Genomic DNA, 15,660 nt, shown 5'->3' with positions numbered 1-15,660 from the left:
GGCCCGGGTCTGCAAAGACAAGACACAGCTCATCTCTATGGCAACAGCCTCATACTGTAATCTCTCATGATGGCATTAAAAACACTGAAAACCCCTTTATAAACCTGCAAAAAAAAAAAAAAAAAAAACCAAACTATATACAAACACAGATGGTTCCCTATAGAAACAAGCATACTCAGGCTTCAGTCTGATAGGAATGTGAGGCTTATATTTATCACGAATTAAACAGGGTTCATATTTTTTCCCCCTCAGTTCAGCACCGACTCTTTGTTCGGCTGGTGCTTATAAATTCAATAAAACTGTTAAGGCAATACACAAAAACCTAACATTACTTCAGATACGAACGATTAAGTATTGATTTAACTCAAACAGCGACGGGATTTAAAATACTTATTGTCGAGAAATATTAACAAACAGCACAGCTTGTACGTTAGTACAAAAAGAAAAGACAGAAACAGGGCCTTACGTTACCTGAGAACTTCGGCAGACATCGCCTCCTCGCCCGCGTCGCTTCAACAACGCCGCCGAGCTTTTAGCACAATTAACAGCAGCGACGAATTTTGGATATTGACATAAAACTCATATCTGGCAAACCGCAATAATCCAACCAGTTTCACCCGCCATCTTCCCAGTGGAACTTGCGGCAGACAGCTTAAAATGGCGCACCGGAAACTGCGTCCTGTTCGTGACTGACGTAAAGTGATGGCGTCATTACTTCATCGGATTCCGTCATAACTGCAGAGACGACTGTTGCTGGGCAACAACATATCAGCTTTATTTTGAGCACGGAGATGCAAACAGGGTTTTACATTCAGACCACACGGTAATTATAAAGAATATACATTCTGTTATTTTTCTGTAGCCTATCTATTATTGTGCACATAGCGACTAGCCTATTATGAACACAACATGTTACAAGGACAGTTTATCAATACATATTTTGACTTGTCAGCAGCATTTGTCTTGGGTAAGAACGCCATATTTAATTTTTTTCACGAAATTAAACAAGGCTCTGGGGTGGATGTGCAGTACAGTTTGTTATTAACAAAAAAATGTCTAACTAAGAGAATTTTTAATGAAAAAAAAAAATGTAAATAGAACATTCATCCAATAAATACACAGTTAGAACAAAATAAAACGTTTTTTCTCAATGGGTTGTAATGTTATGTATAAAAATATAATCAAGTTTTTCATGTCATGTTTTAATTTAATACCCTACATATAATAGTTTGGAGAATGGATGGATGAATTTGGATGTTATTTCAGCATCATTTCAATTAGTGAAAATAACTAATTTAACAGTTTTTGGTTAACAATAAACAACACTGATGGTATATACGTCGAAGGACTACGCTACAGCATCCCTCGTAAACCTAATTTTTATTTAAAGAAAATTAAATATGGTGTCTTCCTTTAAAAACCCCTATTAAAGGCAATACTTGGAAAAACCAAGTCTAAAAGCTGGAGGCTGCTGGAATGTGTTTGAAAAAGCAAATGTCTGTAAATGTGAATTTGTGTGCAGAAATAAAATCCTGTGACATAGAGGCACACATCTATTTAGTCGAGTTGGCTCGAGGCGAGTTACCATTACTCTCAGAGTCCATCTCTTGATCTGAAACAAGCCCAAGGCCTGTGTGACACAGCTGTCTCTCAAGCCCTGTGATTCTTTGCTTCAGTCTGCTTTGAGTGACTGTGAACTCCCCGAGCAACCGTGCAAATCGTGCTTGCAGAACATCCAGCGAGCTCTCCAGACGTTCAACCTTCTCATCAGTATCCATGACGAGCAGCCCTCCCTGTGCGGCGCTTTCATCCAGAAGCCCTTGCTTCCTCAGAATCTCCCTTCCACGCTCCTCCAGAACCTTCTGTGCATCTGGGTATTCGGTTACGGCCTCCATAAGGTCGTCCTTTGAAAGGCAGAAGAGGTCAGAGTAGCCGATGCTGCGAATGTTAGCTGTCCCGGCGGTTTCCCATTTTACTGCCCTGAATGTTAAGAATGCTAATCTCTCCAAAGCAACCCCAGCAGTTAGCAATGCAAACTGTGTCACTCCATCATCAGCAACAACTGCTAATTTTCCCTCTTTAATAATGTACATCTCTTTTCCAATGTCTCCTTTTCGGCAGATGTAGTCGCCAGGACTGTAAACTTGGGGCGCCAGCTTTAAAACCAGTTCTACTAACAGCCCGGCCTCGCAATCTTGAAAGATGCGCACTTTTTTTAGAGTAGATAAATGAACATTGATAGCAATTTCTGCACGTAGCTTGTCGGGAAGATTCTTTAAGACTTCCTGTTCATCCACTGCTTTCTGATTCGTCCACAGATAGTCGAACCATTTGATGACACGTGTCTCAAGATGGCGGCTGACTTTCCGGAAGTGCATGTAATGTTTAATAGCATCAATCCGTGCCTGGAACTCTGCCCGTGTGGCGTTCATATTGGAAATCATGGAACCCACGTTACCCACAATGGTGGCAAAAATCAGAACTCCGACGAGATAATCGAACACCACAAACACATATTACTCCTCGCGCGTACGGGTTGGTGGCATCTCACCGATGGTGGCGAGTGTCAGTGTGGACCAGTAGAAGCAGTATATGTAGCTCCGCCTCAGAGCTCCTTCCTCTGTGGATGAGATGTTGGGATAAACCCACTGATCTGAGCCAAAACCTAGAGACTTCGAGATGGCATAGAAGATGCAGGCATTCCAGTGGATAATAACCAGAATGTAGAGAACCAAGTTCCAGATGCGGAAGATGTTTGGGTAGTTGGTTCTCGTCTCCGTCCGATTAAAGAACTCGAACATACGAGAGAAGCGCAAGAGGCGGTTGAAGCGTAGCTGTGGTGTGTTGATGCCTAAGATGATGTACGCCAGGTCTGTGGGGAGGATGGAGATAACGTCCAGTTTTGAACTGAAAGGTAATGAATGTATCTGTCTCTTCTGTTTCGCCAAGTCCTTCACCAGAAGTCCTTGCTCCAGGTAACCTGGTAGGGCATAAAAATGCTTTATAAAAAGGCAATGCCACACACAAAGAATACCAAAATCAATCCTGCAAGTTGGCCAGCCTTCAAGATGCTGTAAGCAATTTACATTAACTTACAGGTGCATTCAGGCTAACATTTTTTTACCTAACATGTTGTTCCCTGGGAATCGAACGCGCAACCTTTTGCGCTGCTAACGCAAGTGCTCTATCCTTGAGCCACAGGAACACTAGACAATAGCAATAGACAATTTATTCAATAAATTGTCTGTTGTATAATAATAAACAAAAATGTCCATAAGATGAATCTTCATTTCATGCCAAACATGAGCTAGCCCAACAAAATGCAATTTGTTTTACATGACTTTGCCTGAATAGGAAAATGGACAACTTTGTAAATGCATAAAAAATTTTAGAAGAGTGATCTCATGAAACAAACACTGAGTCAAATATTGTACTATTAGCCACATCTATGCTGCCATCACATGCTATCAGAATTATCGCAAATACGAGCAGGAATATATAACATCATATTTACTACTGGGAGATAATTTTTGATACTTTAATCATGGTGGAGGGGGACAACTATTTGCTGCTGCGAAATAAGCATGTATTTGACCAAAATTCCAGAATCGTTGGCAAGCTGACTATCTATAGCACGTGAATGTTCACATGATTTGTCAACCAGTGGGATATTATATTTTTGTTATTTCTGACAACAAAGCACTTGAATGCGACAGGCCTATAATCATGAATTCATAAGTGGAATTAGCACATGAAGGCAGCATAATTTACATGAACTAGAGGCAACATACTGATTTTAAAAATATTGATTTGATGCGGCAGCCTTTTGATGGTCAAGAACAAAATATTTGTGGGAAGGGTTTATCTTTTAAAACTTAATTATTTTAAAATATTCAATGTTGTGACCCTGGACCACAAAACCAGGCTTAAGTGTAAATTTTTCAAAATTGAGATTTATACATCATCTGAAAGCTAAAATAAATAAGCCATTGATGTATGGTTTGTTAAGATATGACAGTATTTGGCAGAGATACAACTATTTGAAAATCTGGAATCTGAGGGTGCAAAAAAAATCAAAAATACTGAGAAAATCACCTTTGAAGTTGTACAAAATTCTTAGCAATGCATATTACTAATCAAAAATTAAGTTTTGATATATTTATGGTAGGAAATTTACAAAATATATTCATGGAACATGATATTTACTTAATATCCTAATGATTTTTGGCATAAAAGAAAAATCAATAATTTTGACCCATACAGTGTTTTGTTGGCTATTGCTACAAATATACCCCAGCAACTTAAGACTGGTTTTGTGGTCCAGGGTCACAATTAGTTAAAATGCAATCTTATATAGTTAGCTGCATTTTATTTGTGTGTTCAGCACTGATTTTTGCTTGTATTCCTGTAGCTCATACAGTCCAGCATGGAGCTAGCAACTCCAAGGTTATGGGTTCAATTCCCATTAACTGATCAAATGTATAACTGCAATTTATTCATTTCCGCTGGCCAATACAATGCAACACAACGTTTTGCAATGATAATATGAAGCCTGATTCCTAAATAATGTTTTTGAAATGAGTTACTAAATTCACTAAATTAATCTAATTATTGGGATCATGTGTGTGGTAATAAATCAGGAATTTTGAGTATGTGTGTGTATATAATACCCGTCCTTAGCCGCATACATGATTCCAGTATGTAGACAGCGTCACACAAATAGTCAAACACCAGCCAGACAACAGGATTCTCAGTCTGCAGCTGATCAAAACATGCTCTGTACAAACAGAGGAAGAAGCAGAAAGAACATGAGAACCATAACTACTGTAAATAGATAATCAGCACATACACACATCTGTACAGTTAGTCAAGCAGGGGTCTCAGAGGGCTGTTCTGTTTGTGTAAGACTGACAGGCGTAAACAAAAGAGCCGGTGCAACATTTTTAGCAATTAGTTACGCCAGAAAACAAACACACGCCAAACACAGGGGACTGTACTCTCTTAATGGTTTATTAAGTGCACATTAATAAAGTGTAATGATGAATATGTAAAGGAGAACGACTAGGAGACAAGTCGCACCTTGCCACAAGCAGTACCCAGTTATAACAGCCACAGCAGCAGCGATGAAGGAACAGCCAGTAGTATAAATATCATCAGAGGGAGAAACTATAAATGTCTCCCATTGCTTTCCTGTGAAACAACACAAATTGTAATGCAAGTTATCAAATTTATTCAGGCTATATGCAGATTATTTGCTTTTTAATGTCCATCTGACACAGCTTGCATAAAAAAAGACAAATAAAACAAAAGTGTATCTGTGTCATGACTGTAATATTACTTTGTGATTCCCTTAGTGTTTTCCATTGGCATCTGGTTGGTTGTTGCTCCTTCGACTGGGTGGAGCTCGTACTTCAGGTCCCCGGAATCTCTCTAGAAAGGAATCGGGTCTCTCCTCCTCCTCTATCAGACTCCTGTGTGCCCAGTCTCTCAGAATCACCACCAGACTCACCAACCTGGCAACACGAGAGAGAAAGCTGTTATCCAGACATACGTGAGAATGTGTATGTGCATGTTTGTATGGATGCTGAAACCTTGACAGGGCTCCTCTTCCTCTAAAGAGTTTCTGGATGGTGCATCCTGAGGCTCTAGGGCAGCTACTCGCTGCAGCTCAGACGAGGTGTCATCACACGCAGACTGAGACCTGAGAGAAATAACAGAAAGATGGAGACAGAACATGTAAGCAAGAAATGTGTTTTACAGTTGATTTGCAAATATACTGAGGATTCATATTCACACACCATATTATATATTATCACGGATAACTTCAATGAACTGTGTTTAAATATGGCTATATTCACAGCATGTGTGGCTACATTTTGAAAATATTATTCAAAGTCAGTAAAACAAAGAAAAAACAGCAGTAATGTACACTACCAATAAAAGTTTGGGGGCAGTAAGATTTTGAATGTTTTTAAAAGGAGGTCTCAGTTTAAAAATACAGTAAAGCACCAGCAATATTGTGAAATATTATTTTACAATTTAAGATATTTTAAAATGTAATTTCATCTAATCATTCTAATATGCTGATTGGATGCTCAAAAAAACTTTTCTTATTATTAAATCAATGTTGATAACAGTTGATCTGCTTAATACAGAGTGTCTGGCATGAAACTCTAGATGGCGCAGTCCCAATAGGTCTAACTCAGGTCTGACCTACTGACATCATTATCACATGGCACAGCGTGATTGTTTCACTCCTATATCGGTAGCCAATGAGCTCGCTGCTCAACATTCAAATTTAGGACTAGTGCTTGCTGCAACAGTTGCAACTTGCTTCAGAAACCCTCCAACCTTCCCCAGCTCCACCTGTATAGATCTGCTACGAGGTGCTTCATGTATGCAATATAGGGATTATTTCATGTATGTTATATTTGCAGCAGCAAAAATTTCCTACAGCAATATTTCCTACATGCTCCACAGCATGACTTGCTTTCAGGAAAAAACAAAAACATCTTACAGACCCCAACTCTAAAAACAAATGGGGCTAAACAGCACTAAAAGTGGTTCTTTGCTGGTAATGCATAAGGTAGCCACTTTAAAGTGCTACATAGCACCTATATCTTGAAGACTGTGCTATATAGCACCCTACCAACCCCAAGAACCGCTAAAGAACCATTGCGGTTCTTATATATTTGCTATATGCCTATAGCACTTAATTGTTTCCTCCTAATGATTTACGAGCCATAGACCCAGTAAGCGTTGCTATATAGCACCTCAACTATCACAAAGAACTGCTAAAGAACCAATTTTGTGTGTAGGAATGGTATTGTTTTTGTTACATCACATGAATTAGTCATAAATTAATGACTTAAATGTTTTATTTTAGTTATGTTAATATTCAGTTATGTCACATACTTAAATTATATCCTTATAATAGATTGTAAGTTAGAAGAATATTAGATGGCCGTGAAGATTAGATTGTATTGTAAAGTTAGTGGTTTAAAGTTTATGATACAAACAGCTCAATTTTGAGGTAAATGACAGCATATAAACGATGCTGTTGATAAAGTGTTGATAAAGTAAAAAAAAGTAGATTTTTGAAGCAGTTTTGTCCCATTATGACACTTCCTTCATGAGGACCACAAGCTAGGTCACCACCATGGTTTATTTACTATCATTGCAGAGATGGAAAAACAAGCCTACACACAGTCACTGACCTGCTGAGCACACTCTCTGCTCGGTCCTGCTCTTCCTCTTGAGTTTTGCACAGAGAGTCGATGAAGCAGGGAGATCCTCAGCAGCCGACTGGCCCGTCATACTGTGCACACAACATACTTTACTTACAGCGGGTAAAATAAGTGTTGAACGTGTCACCATTTTTCTCAGTCAATATATTTCTAAAGGTGCTGTTGACTTGAAACTTTCACCAGATGTCGGTAACAACCCAAGTAATACATACATACAAAGAAAACAAAACAAATAAGTTTAGAAATTAAAGTTATGTGTAATAAAATCGAATGACACAGGGAAAAAGTAATTGAACCCACATGAAGAAGGGGAGGTGCAAAAAGGCATGGAAAGCCGAAGACACCATCTGAAATCTATCAGTAATTAGAATGGAATCCCTGCCCCTATAGTCCCGTGGAAATTAATATTAGCTGTTCGGTCCCAACAGCTACAGTACCAGGATGATGAAGATGAAACAAGGGTGTACATTTCAGCAAGACACTGATCCCAAACACAGCCAAGGAAACTCTCAATTGGTTTCAGAAAAAGAAAATATAAGCTGCTAAATTGCCCCAACCAATCACCTGACTTGAATCCAATAGAAAAATCTATGAAAAGAACTTAAAGATCAGAGTTCATAGACGAGGCACAGAGAACTTCAAGATTTGAAGACTGTTTGTGTGGAAGAATGGGCCAAAATCAACACCTGAGCAATGCAATGCCACTAGTTTCCTCATACAGGAGGCGTCTTGAAGATGTCATTACCAACAAAGGCTTTTCAGTAGTTCAATATTTTTTCCTTGTGTAATTCCATTTTATTAAACAAAACTTAATTTCTGAAATTATTATTTTTTTTTATTTGTATGTATGGTTACTTTGGTTGTTACTGCACATCTGTGTGAAAATCTCATGTCAACAGCACCTTTAGAGATATATTTACTGGGAAAAATAGTGCCATGTTCAATACTTATTTTACCTGCCATAGATTACACTTTTATCAGTATAAAGTTAAATATATAAAACAATAATAATGAAACCAATGTTTAATGTATTTTATGAACCGTTTTTTAAAAACATTATAGTCTTCAAAGGGGCGATATTTTTGAGTTAGCTAATTTTTGTGGACATCCCCAGTTGGGGTCAAATTTTATCCCAAAGGCGTAAAGTGTGATCGCGTCACTGCATGTGCAAGTACATTCCACTGACGCTCGCTAGAATGTCAGCAGGACATGGCCCTTCAGACTTCTCAGGAGCGCATGGAGTCAGTGGTGAAGTGCAGAGGGTACAGCAGATTCAGGGGGAGTTACCCAGCAAACACTTCTCACCTGGGAATGTGGTCACTATGACGATCACCTCAGCTTACCGTAAGATATATGACAGAACAGGGAGAGAGGCAGAGTGAGAGATTGAATAACTACTGCTTCAAAAGCGGACTGAGGAATGATCTCTCATGGTTAATGATGGAACAGCTTTAGGGACTGATGGATGGATGGATGGTGCCATGTCTAGATGAATGTTAACAATGTTTTTGCTAATTGTCTCATCATTAAAGAAACACAGAACACAGTGCACACACAACTCTTCCAAGAGGACAAACACACAGAGCTAATGTCTCATGAGAAATCATGGTTGCTAACAAAGTTCTTAAACCCACACACACATACACACCCTTGAGTTTTAGTTTTATCTTATGTACAGATTATTGTCCTTTTTAAACAAAAACACTTTGGAAGTATTTATTATGGATTATCGATATATATATATATAATTTTACTGAGCTAAAAAGACGTTGTTCTTAAAAGACACATTTCATGAATTAAATATTTGTTAATTAAAAAAGCAATTTGCCATACATATTAAGAATTTAAAAAACATAAAATATCATTTTAATATAAAATATTATAAATACAGTGAAGACACACATACATTTTATAATATTATAAATTATTCAAATTAATGAACCGATGTTATATAATAAAAGAAAAATCTGTTTATGATAAATTGTGTGTATATAAACTCACGTATGAGAAATAAGAGTGAACTTTTTGCATATCTAAGACAAATTCCCTGACTCACCTTCAGCGGCTCCTCTTCTTTAGGATCCCAAAAAACTGTGGAATGTTGGTCCATACTACATCCTGATGCTCAATCCTGATCTTCATACTAGAAAAGTACAGTTCTCTATTTATGTATTCTGTGTAAATAGAATAATACTATGATCGATCATACCCATCTCACTTTCTCATCTCTAGCATGGAAGTCACTCTAGCAAAGAGGTAGAGAGAGAGAAGGCTGGGTATGCAGGGGCAGGGCAAAAGAGAATGAGGAGAAAAAATTTGACTCTGAACAGCACACAGTTGCAAAATAGCATGGACAAGAGCTGTTTTCATCATTACTTCAAATTCCTCCATCTTGTAAAAACACTGCCAGGGTTTACCCTTGTTTTCTGTCTTTGTGTAATTATTATGAGGCTACTTTAAATTTTGCCTTGCACTTCTGTGACAGTTTTTTTCCATACTGGCTAAACACTTTCTGGCTCAGCCTGTTACAACGGTGACAGACAGGTGGGACGTTCGGACTGAATGCAATGATCGGACAAACATTTTATGGTATTCCACAGAAGAGGTGCAAATTTTAGATGCACCTTTGACAGACACAGAGATGAACTAAATGGATTAGATGAATTCACTGAAAGATGAATTAAATGATCTTGGAATTCCACAAATTAATGTAAAAATTCCTTCATACAGGTGCATCTCAATAAATTAGAATGTCGTGGAAAAGTTCATTTATTTCAGTAATTCAACTCAAATTGTGAAACTTGTGTATTAAATAAATTCAATGCACATACGGAAGTAGTTTAAGTCTTTGGTTCTTTTAATTGTGATGATTTTGGCTCACATTTAACAAAAAATCAGCCAATCAGCTAATCAACTCAAAACACCTGCAAAGGTTTCCTGAGCCTTCAAAATGGTCTCTCAGTTTGGTTCACTAGGCTACACAATCATGGGGAAGACTGCTGGTCTGACAGTTGTCCAGAAGACAATCATTGACACCCTTCATAAGGAGGGTAAGCCACAAACATTCATTGCCAAAGAAGCTTGCTGTTCATAGAGTGCTGTATCCAAGCATGTTAACAGAAAGTTGAGAGGAAGGAAAAAGTGTGGAAGAAAAAGATGCATAAACCAACCGAGAGAACCGCAGCCTTATGAGGATTGTAAAGCAAAATCAATTAAAGAATTTTTGAGTGAACTTCACAAGGAATGGACTGAGGCTGGGGTCAAGGCATTAAGAGCCACCACACACAGACGTGTCAAGGAATTTGGGCTACAGTTATCGTACTCCTCTTGTTAAGCCACTCCTGAACCACAGACAACGTCAGAGGAGTCTCACCTGGGCTAAAGAGAAGAAGAACTGAACTGTTGCCCAGTGGTCCAAAGTCCTCTTTTTCAGATGAGAGCAAGTTTTGTATTTCACTTGTAAACCAAGGTCCTAGAGTCTGGAGGAAGAGTAGAGAAGCTCATAGCCCAAGTTGCTTGAAGTCCAGTGTTAAGTTTCCACAGTCTGTGATGATTTGGAGTGCAATGTCATCTGCTGGTGTTGGTCCATTGTGTTTTTTGAAAACCAAAGTCGCAGTGCAGTACCCGTTTACCAAGAAATTTTGGAGCACTTCATGCTGCCTTCTGCTGACCAGCTTTTTGAAAATGCTGATTTCATTTTCCAGCAGGATTTGGCACCTGCCCACACTGCCAAAAGCACCAAAAGTTGGTTAAATGACCAGGGTGTTGGTGTGCTTGACTGGCCAGCAAACTCGCCAGACCTGAACCCCAGAGAGAATCTATGGGGTATTGTCAAGAGAAAAATGAGACCCCTACCACGTATTGAGTACATGTACAGTAAATGAACATACTTTCCAGAAGGGCCAATAATTCACTAAAAATTTTATTTATTTTTTTTTATTGGTCTTATGAAGTATTCTAATTTGTGGAAATTGGTGGGTTTTTGTTAAATGTGAGCCAAAATCATCACAATTAAAAGAACCAAAGACTTAAACTACTTAAGTCTGCGTGCACTGAATTTATTTAATACACGAGTGTCACAATTTGAACTTTTCCACGACATTCTAATTTATTGAGATGCACCTGTATCTAAATATGCACCTATATCTAAATATATTGTTACACAACAAAAATTGCAAATACAACAACTTTTTACATTGATTAAAAATGCATAAAAAGAAAACAAAAATAAAATAAACGTGTGCATATTTACAGGTGCATATTTACCCACACTAAATCAGGTAAGACTCCAATGGGAAATTATATTAATATTTTTTGTTTGGTTTCTGAGCAGCTCATTTCTCCTTGGACTCTAGATTCAGTGTACCAGAAACAGCTGCTCAGCCCTGCTAACTCTGAACCCAACGGACCAATCAAAACATCAAAACCTATCCCTGTTCTAACCCTTGAGCCCAATGGGCCAATGAAATCGCTACCCTGATGTGACTCAAGGCCCAACAGGCCAATCACAGTCAATGTACCAAGTCTGAAAACCAGTATCATCATAATATCAGAGAATTAGCATGTCAGCTGATTCCTTGTAAAAAAAAAAAAAAAAAGATTTCCCTAATAAATAGCTTAGAGTCATAAACAGAGAAATGGGTTTGCAAAATGTTTATTTATATACACACACAAATAGATATATATATATGTGTGTTTGTCATTTGTGCCAGCTGATCGAGTAGTACATTGCCAAAAGCATTTTTTTTTTTTTTTACATTTTGGATAAACCAAATAAAATAAATGAACATAAAGATCAGTGTTTCTCTAAATACATAAGACATAAATAGTCTGATAAAGTGGGGATTTCACTGCTTTTTGGACAAAATGATGAGACTTTATTCAAATCATCATTTTGATCACATGCATTTTAAATGTCAAATTCCCACAATCCTTTGAAGCAGAGGCAAACCATGTGTGCAGCAGGCAAGAAACAGAAGTCAGTTTTTACTCTACATTTGTCTGACCATCAAGACAAGCAGGTATTTAAAAAATTAACGCAAATAAAACAAGCCTTATTACAAAGAATGTATAATAGTCTTTAATTCAATTATTACTGACTGAGTTCAGAGCAGGACCCCAGAACTAACCAGGTGACCATGTAACATTTGTAATTTTGTCTAATTGAGTTCCCTGTGCGTTATTGTGAATAATGAAAGCTGCACACCCATCCTCAACTGCATAAAAAGAAAAACTAAACAACTGAGGTCAATATTTCCAGGGGGATATGTTTCTTACAAAATTGCATATACACAATCTCTCTCTTTCACATACACATACACACACCCGGCTCTCCTTAAACCTGGTCCCTGAGTTTGGGCCATCTCTGAGAGAGCTCGTCCTATAGTAACAAAGACAAATATAAAACCATAAGAGTACATATCTGACATGAGTTTGTCCGAATTTCTATATTCAAGCATGTGTGTGTTATAATACCTGTTCTGCAGACGCTACGCTGGTTCCCACTGATCCTGTCTGACCTTGAGGAAGCTCCATATTGAGGTCCAGCCTAAACACACAAGTACAAACATTGGTTTTTATCTTAAAACTGAATATTGGTGGCTATTATCTCTTAAATCAATAACTGAATCATAGTCTGATATCCAAATTAGCATATTAGAGTGAATTTCTGAAGGATCATGGTGACACTCCAAGACTGGTGTAATGATGCTGAAAATTTGACATTTTAAACTGTATAAAAATAGAAAACAGTTATTCTACATTTTAAAAAATATTTTACAATATTATGTTTTTTTTTTAACTGTATTTCTGATCAAATGAATACAGTCTTAGTGAGCATAAAAAACGTTTCAAAAACATCAGAACCTTCACACTTTTGAATGGTAGTGTGTGCATTATCATATCTACTTTAAAAAAAAATGAATCTCATCATTTGAAATGTTCTTACCCGGCCTCATCCGCCATTTCCATCATCAGAGCATCGACTTGACCCTAAAACACAGCACAGTGTCACAAAAGGCAAAACAACTACTATGTCAGTGTATATCTGACCTACAGTGAGGTCACTGTAGTAAGCGTGTGTATTTATCACCTGTGGTGTAGTGAGTGTTGTGTGGTGCTGCTCATTGTGTCCTCCATCTGAGCCGTCTGTACGTCCAAGTGTTTCAAACTGATGCTCAAACTTATCCATTAGAGCTGAAATCTGGCAAATCAAACACAGGGAATTTAATCCTGCCAGTCAAATCTAGACAAATCAGAATACCGCAGTTGTTTTTATGAGCTGCTCAATGAAAATACTTCATGAACAAAGAAGTCGTCGTCTCACCTTCTCAAGGTTCATGCTCTTCAGGGTTGCATCCATGCCCTTCACCACCCCAGCCATAGATTTGGTGACCTGGAGAATCAAAATCAAATGTTAACCGTTAAATCTACTGAATAATTACTACTGGTCTAGTTTAAAAGAAAAAAACAAGCAGTTTGTGTACCTTGTTCATGGTGACTGCTGTCTGTACACGCGCAGCCACCGCATCCACTCTGGCGCTCATTCTGAGGAAGTTCACTGATTGGTTTTTCTGGCGAATGGCATTTTCCGCATGTATCCGGGCAACCTCCATATTGCCCTTCTGGACTGCCTAAGTTACACAGACATGAGCAGTGGTTCATTAGGACACCAGTCACCAAAGCAATACATTTTACATGCGGCAGAAAATGGATGGTTACTTTAATTCAGTGGATAGAGTGTTTAAATGCCATTCAGTGGAAAAGTATGTTTTGGTTTTGCTTACCTTCTTGACCTTGGCCTTCTCCGCTTTCTCTTCTTTGTCGCATTTCTTGGAACTCCGCTGAAGTTCTTTGGCTGCAAACTTGAGGTTAAACAAATTCTCTGAAGTCAAATGTCAAGGAAAGATTTCTTTTTTTAAAAGAACCGCAGTGTTCGTGTTATTATGTGATACCTTCAGCAGACTTTAAAGAGTATGCACATTACACACCTCAACACTGTAACAATGACATTATAAACAAACAATAATATACACCGTCTCGAAACTGAACTAACCAGTCTGACAGGCTGTTCAGCTAAATAACACACAGGCGGAGACATTACGTAATTCTACGTCACCTGGCGGAATTTTACGATGTTTTTGAAAGCGCTATTACCAAAATAATCACTTTTAAACTATACAGACTGACATTAAAAAACAGTACGAGGAGCTCACGCCCTTTTTTAAATTTACGATTTAAATCGATAAACTACGCTACATACTAAAATCCATTAACCTCCTGACGTGAAAAAATAATTTCGCAGATGCGTTGTTTGATATAACGGCTATATAATTTAACCCGACCTTTTGGTATATACTGAAATATTGCCAACACTAAGTTAAAACCCATAAATAACTCTGAGTAAAAGTGATTATGGTTCCATCGACAAAGTGTATATCGGGCTCGACCGCTCCAGTCCGCGAGGATACTTTCCATGCTGGACATGATCCAGTTCTGCTGCTGGCTGGTGCTTCTTGAGAAAGTCTGACGATTAGACGCAGTAGTATTTTTTCAGTTCAGTCTTTGCCAAGCTCTTCGTGTGGATCACTAACTGTCCCCCTCTCTGTTTTTCTGAATTCACTTCCGGCTTCTCCAAACAACTGGAGTGATGTCACAGTCATGCGCTCAGGTCAGCGATCGCGGTGATGTCACGGCCAAAACAGAAAATAGTTCCATTTTTTTTTAAATAAATATATTTCATAATAATAATAAAACATCATAGTTTTATCTACATTCATGTCATTTTGGCTGGGAGATATCAGGCAGAGACTTATTATAGTTTTACATTTTTATTATAAAAAACAATCCAAAATGTGTAGAAAAAGGACACAAACGTTTATGACATATAACATCTTGACCATCTTCACTATTATTGTCACTGAACAGATCGCGGCTTTATCTCAATATGACAACAGATCCATGATACAAAAAAAAAAAAAAAAAATAGAAGTGAGGAATGGAAAGTAAATGAATAGACAAAATGAACTCATCTAGTCAACTCCTTTCTTAACAAACAGAACCTGAGGAGGTTAATGCTGCTGTATCTTGTTCGGCTGGGAAACATCTTTCAAACAGGTGAGGACAAGCAGTTAAGGGGTTGGATGGCGAGGGTGCTTTCCAACTTTCCAAAATAGTGCAATAAAGAGAAAAACAAAAGCGAGAAAGAGGGACAAACAGCAGAAGAGAAGAGAGAGAGAGAAAGAGAGATGTACCAATGTTTTAAATTATTTTTGTACACAGCCTTTGACACCACAAACCAAACTCAGATTCAACTTATGATCTCTTCTATTTATAATGCTTAGTCTTCACCAGTGAAAACACATTACCATTTATTACATGATCACATGAGATGATTTTCAGAGAGGCTTTCTTG

The 15,660-nt window shown here is 37.9% G+C and overlaps 2 pseudogenes; both read right to left on the bottom strand.

Annotated features, from left to right (window-relative positions):
- Positions 1 to 1,347: 1,347 nt before the first annotated feature.
- On the bottom strand, positions 1,348 to 7,456 carry LOC122144199 (annotated as a pseudogene).
- Positions 7,457 to 12,314: 4,858 nt separating this feature from the next.
- LOC122144205 lies at positions 12,315 to 14,886 on the bottom strand (annotated as a pseudogene).
- Between the last annotated feature and the right edge of the window lie 774 nt (positions 14,887 to 15,660).

The sequence above is a fragment of the Cyprinus carpio genome, unplaced genomic scaffold (assembly GCF_018340385.1).
Source record: "Cyprinus carpio isolate SPL01 unplaced genomic scaffold, ASM1834038v1 S000006615, whole genome shotgun sequence".
Lineage (NCBI taxonomy): Eukaryota > Metazoa > Chordata > Actinopteri > Cypriniformes > Cyprinidae > Cyprinus > Cyprinus carpio.
The sequence above is the reverse complement of the archived record's forward strand: the minus strand, read 5'-3'. Positions and strand labels throughout refer to the sequence as shown.